Source organism: Nomia melanderi, unplaced genomic scaffold (assembly GCF_051020985.1).
Source record: "Nomia melanderi isolate GNS246 unplaced genomic scaffold, iyNomMela1 scaffold0182, whole genome shotgun sequence".
NCBI classification, from domain to species: Eukaryota; Metazoa; Arthropoda; class Insecta; order Hymenoptera; family Halictidae; genus Nomia; species Nomia melanderi.
The window spans coordinates 30001-35000 of NW_027475297.1; the positions used below are offsets into that span (position 1 = coordinate 30001).

The 5000-nt window shown below is 50.6% G+C and overlaps 1 non-coding gene across 1 annotated transcript in view; it reads left to right on the forward strand.

Moving 5' to 3' along the window:
- Positions 1-4903: 4903 nt before the first annotated feature.
- Positions 4904-5000, forward strand: part of LOC143175752 (5.8S ribosomal RNA) — a 155-nt gene continuing 58 nt past the window's right edge. Inside the window, exon 1 of the ribosomal RNA XR_013000433.1 lies at positions 4904-5000. This exon is cut by the window's right edge and continues 58 nt beyond it. This is a non-coding gene — a ribosomal RNA (5.8S ribosomal RNA).

Below are 5000 nucleotides of genomic sequence, written 5' to 3' on the forward strand. Positions count from 1 at the left end.
CGTCGGGCACTGGTAAAGGGTGGCGATGATGCGTTCTATAATAGAAATACCCGTCGTAGCGTTTCTTCCGAGTCAACCCGCTCACGAAACTCTCTCTCGTCGTGGAATCCCCGCGTCGGAGAGTAAAACGCGAATTCATACTATGAAAACTTACGTCTCTCGACGATGGGACGATCCACGCGAAGAGTTGTTTACGTGCACGCGTATGGTGCGATTGCGTCGATTCGCTTTTCTGTACGGGGAGAAATAGAACGTTGAGTTGACTTATCGGGTCTTCGTTGGAATTACCGTCGCTGGCATTGTAAACTCCAGATGACCTTGTGATTCCTTCGTCGGGCACTGGTAAAGGGTGGCGATGATGCGTTCTATAATAGAAATACCCGTCGTAGCGTTTCTTCCGAGTCAACCCGCTCACGAAACTCTCTCTCTCGTCGTGGAATCCCCGCGTCGGAGAGTAAAACGCCGAAGGCTTACTATGAAACTTACGTCTCTCGACGATGGGACGACCCACGCGAAGAGTTGTTACGTGCACGCGTATGGTGCGATTGCGTCGATTCGCTTTTCTGTACGGGGAGTAATAGAACGTTGAGTTGACTTATCGGGTCTTCGTTGGAATTACCGTCGCTGGCATTGTAAACTCCAGATGACCTTGTGATTCCTTCGTCGGGCACTGGTAAAGGGTGGCGATGATGCGTTCTATAATAGAAATACCCGTCGTAGCGTTTCTTCCGAGTCAACCCGCTCACGAAACTCTCTCTCGTCGTGGAATCCCCGCGTCGGAGAGTAAAACGCGAATTCATAGTATGGAAACTTACGTCTCTCGACGATGGGACGATCCACGCGAAGAGTTGTTACGTGCACGCGTATGGTGCGATTGCGTCGATTCGCTTTTCTGTACGGGGAGCAATAGAACGTTGAGTTGACTTATCGGGTCTTCGTTGGAATTACCGTCGCTGGCATTGTAAACTCCAGATGACCTTGTGATTCCTTCGTCGGGCACTGGTAAAGGGTGGCGATGATGCGTTCTATAATAGAAATACCCGTCGTAGCGTTTCTTCCGAGTCAACCCGCTCACGAAACTCTCTCTCGTCGTGGAATCCCCGCGTCGGAGAGTAAAACGCGAATTCATACTATGAAAACTTACGTCTCTCGACGATGGGACGATCCACGCGAAGAGTTGTTTACGTGCACGCGTATGGTGCGATTGCGTCGATTCGCTTTTCTGTACGGGGAGAAATAGAACGTTGAGTTGACTTATCGGGTCTTCGTTGGAATTACCGTCGCTGGCATTGTAAACTCCAGATGACCTTGTGATTCCTTCGTCGGGCACTGGTAAAGGGTGGCGATGATGCGTTCTATAATAGAAATACCCGTCGTAGCGTTTCTTCCGAGTCAACCCGCTCACGAAACTCTCTCTCGTCGTGGAATCCCCGCGTCGGAGGGTAAAACGCGATATATAATAGTATATGCCAGTGGTTCGCGCGCGTCGTCTCTGAGATACGCGGTCGACAGAGTTCCGAAAACACGTGATGTGCCACGATTTCCGTGCGTCTTACATCTTTCGACGATGGGACGATCCACGCGAAGAGAACGTTCGTGCTTGCGTGAGGTGCAACAGCGTCGATTCGCTTTTCTGTACGGGGAGAAATAGAACGTTGAGTTGACTTATCGGGTCTTCGTTGGAATTACCGTCGCTGGCATTGTAAACTCCAGATGACCTTGTGATTCCTTCGTCGGGCACTGGTAAAGGGTGGCGATGATTCGTTCTATAATAGTAATACCCGTCGTAGCGTTTCGACCGATGTCACCCGCCACGAAAGTCTCTCTCGACGTGGAAACCCCGCGCCGAAGAGTAAACGCGAAGGCTTACCATACGAAAGAAAACGGTATTATACGCCTGTGGTATGTGCGTCTCGGCTCTGTGATACGCGATCGGCAGAGTTACAAAAAAACGTTGATGGGCCACGATTTCCGTGCGTCTTACATCTTTCGACGATGGGACGATCCACGCGAAGAGTAGTTACGTGCTCGCGCGAGGTGCGATAGCGTCGATTCGCTTTTCTGTACGGGGAGAAATAGAACGATGAGTTGACTTATCGGGTCTTCGTTGGAATTACCGTCGCTGGCATTGTAAACTCCAGATGACCTTGTGATTCCTTCGTCGGGCACTGGTAAAGGGTGGCGATGATTCGTTCTATAATAGAAATACCCGTCGTAGCGATTCGGCCGAGTCACCCGCCACGAAACTCTCTCTCGTCGTGGAATCCCCATGTCGGAGAGTAAAACGCGAAGGCTAACTATATAAGAAATATATAGTATTATTTATGCCTGTGGTTCTCCGTTTGCCCTACTCTCAGATACGCGACTCGGAGAGTTACGAATAATCGTGATGGACCACGATTTCTGTACGTCTTACATCTTTCGACGATGGGACGATCCACGCGAAGAGATCATTCCTGCTTGCGTGAGGTGCGATAGCGCCGATTCGCTTTTCTGTACGGGGAGAAATAGAACGATGAGTTGACTTATCGGGTCTTCGTTGGAATTACCGTCGCTGGCATTGTAAACTCCAGATGACCTTGTGATTCCTTCGTCGGGCACTGGTAAAGGGTGGCGATGATTCGTTCTATAATAGAAATACCCGTCGTAGCGATTCGGCCGTGTCACCCGCCACGAAAATCTCTCTCGTCGTGGAATCCCCGCGTCGTAGAGTAAACGCGAAGGCTTGCTATAGAAGACTATAGTTTATACGCCTGTGGTTCACCGGTTGCCTGCTCTCCGGGGTACGCGATCGCGCAGGAGTTACGGAAGAACTTGATGGGCCACGATCTCCAAGCGGCTATATCTTTCGACGATGGGACGATTCACGCGAAGAGAACGTTCGTGCATGCGTGAGGTGCGATAGCGTTGATTCGCTTGTCTGTACGGGGAGAAATAGAACGATGAGTTGACTTATCGGGTCTTCGTTGGAATTACCGTCGCTGGCATTGTAAACTCCAGATGACCTTGTGATTCCTTCGTCGGGCACTGGTAAAGGGTGGCGATGATTCGTTCTATAATAGAAATACCCGTCGTAGCGTTTCGACCGATGTCACCCGCCACGAAATTCTCTCTCGTCGTGGAATCCCCGCGTCGGAGAGTAACCGCCGAAGGCTTGCTATAGAAGACTATAGTTTATACGCCTGTGGTTCACCGGTTGCCGGCTCTCCGGGGCACGCGATCGCGCGAAGGTTACGGAGGGACGTGAAGCGCCCGAGCAATGAAACGTCCGCAGGAGGAAACGAGCAACCGCCGAACATTGTTTCGCGACGTTTCCATAATGTATTGTCGTTTCGCTCGCATCCCGCTTCTTTCCCCTAGTTTCCTCGACGCGTAGTTTCGCAGCCTTAGTGGACGAATCATTCTCGATTCGAGGAAAGATATGCAGTGGGGCGTGCAATGAGCCCGCCAGAGACCACGATCTCCAATGCGTCTTTACATCTTTGGACGATGGGACGATCCACGCGAAGAGAACGTTCGTGCTTGCGCGAGGTGCATTAGCGTCGATTCGCTTTTCTGTACGGGGAGAAATAGAACGATGAGTTGACTTATCGGGTCTTCGTTGGAATTACCGTCGCTGGCATTGTAAACTCCAGATGACCTTGTGATTCCTTCGTCGGGCACTGGTAAAGGGTGGCGATGATTCGTTCTATAATAGAAATACCCGTCGTAGCGATTCGGCCGAGTCACCCGCCACGAAACTGTCTCTCTTTCGTCGTGGAAACCCCGCGTCGGAGAGTAAAACGCGCGAAGGCTGTGACTGTAACATATATATATATATACACAGTATACAATGCCTGTGGTTTTTGCGCGTGTCGGCTCTTCGGTATACGCGATCGGCCAGAGTTACGGAGGGACGGTGAAGCGCACGAGAAATTGAAACGGCCGCACGATTGGAACCGAGCAACCGTCGAACATTGTTTCGCGACGTTTCCATAATGCGTTTTCGTTTCGCTCGCATACCGCTTCTTTTCCCCTAGTCTCTGAGACGCGTTTTCGAGCCGTTCTTCTACTATCGATTCTCGTAGAGAGAAGGGACCGGGTAGTCTGGAAGTGGAACCCGCATCTTGCGTGTACCGTACACGGAATTGAGAGGACCGGCCGTGAAGCTCGTTTTAAAGCCGTGCGTCTGACACCCAACTCTTGCGCGCCAATTTCGCGGCAAGAGATAATATGGGACGAATGACCGGCAAAGAGCCAGCTGTGAAGTCTGTTTTTTTAATCGAATCCGTGGACGTGTGTATGCCGTAGCGTCGCTCGTCGTGTTCGTTCATGGTCGTTCCGAGAGAAAGAACGAAAGCGGTAACGAAGGGACCGGCCGTGAAGCTCGTTTTAAAGCCGCGCGTCTGACACCCAACTCTTGCGCGCCAATTTCGCGGCAAGAGATAACATGGGACGAATGACCGGCAAAGAGCCAGCTGTGAAGTCTTTTTTCATTATTTGCTTTCAATCGATCGATCGGTACGATTCGTGCAACGTTTCGCGCGATGCGACGCGAAAACATGCGCGCAACAATAGATGCGTCTGATCGGAAGAACGCGAGGGTCGACTGCACGCGATGGATTCAGTATCGGGTAGGATACAAAATATATCCCCGTCGTTTCCACGCGTGCGAGTCTTCTGCGTCTTTCGCGGGTTTTTGAATGCACTATACGCCCGGAACGTCGAGAAATATATACATATTACTTGAACGTTTTTCGTCTCGAAAGGCTTCGGTGTCGTCTCCAAGGCGACGCCTGAATCTCCTTCGCGCGCTGGTCGGAGATTCAGGTATCAACTTTTATCTTCTCTTTGAAAGAAGAGAGATATTAGGTCGAACAAATGAGAATAAAATTATATATGTGAAATATAAAATTTATACGATTACCCTGAACGGTGGATCACTTGGCTCGTGGGTCGATGAAGAACGCAGCTAATTGCGCGTCAACGTGTGAACTGCAGGACACATGAACATCGACATT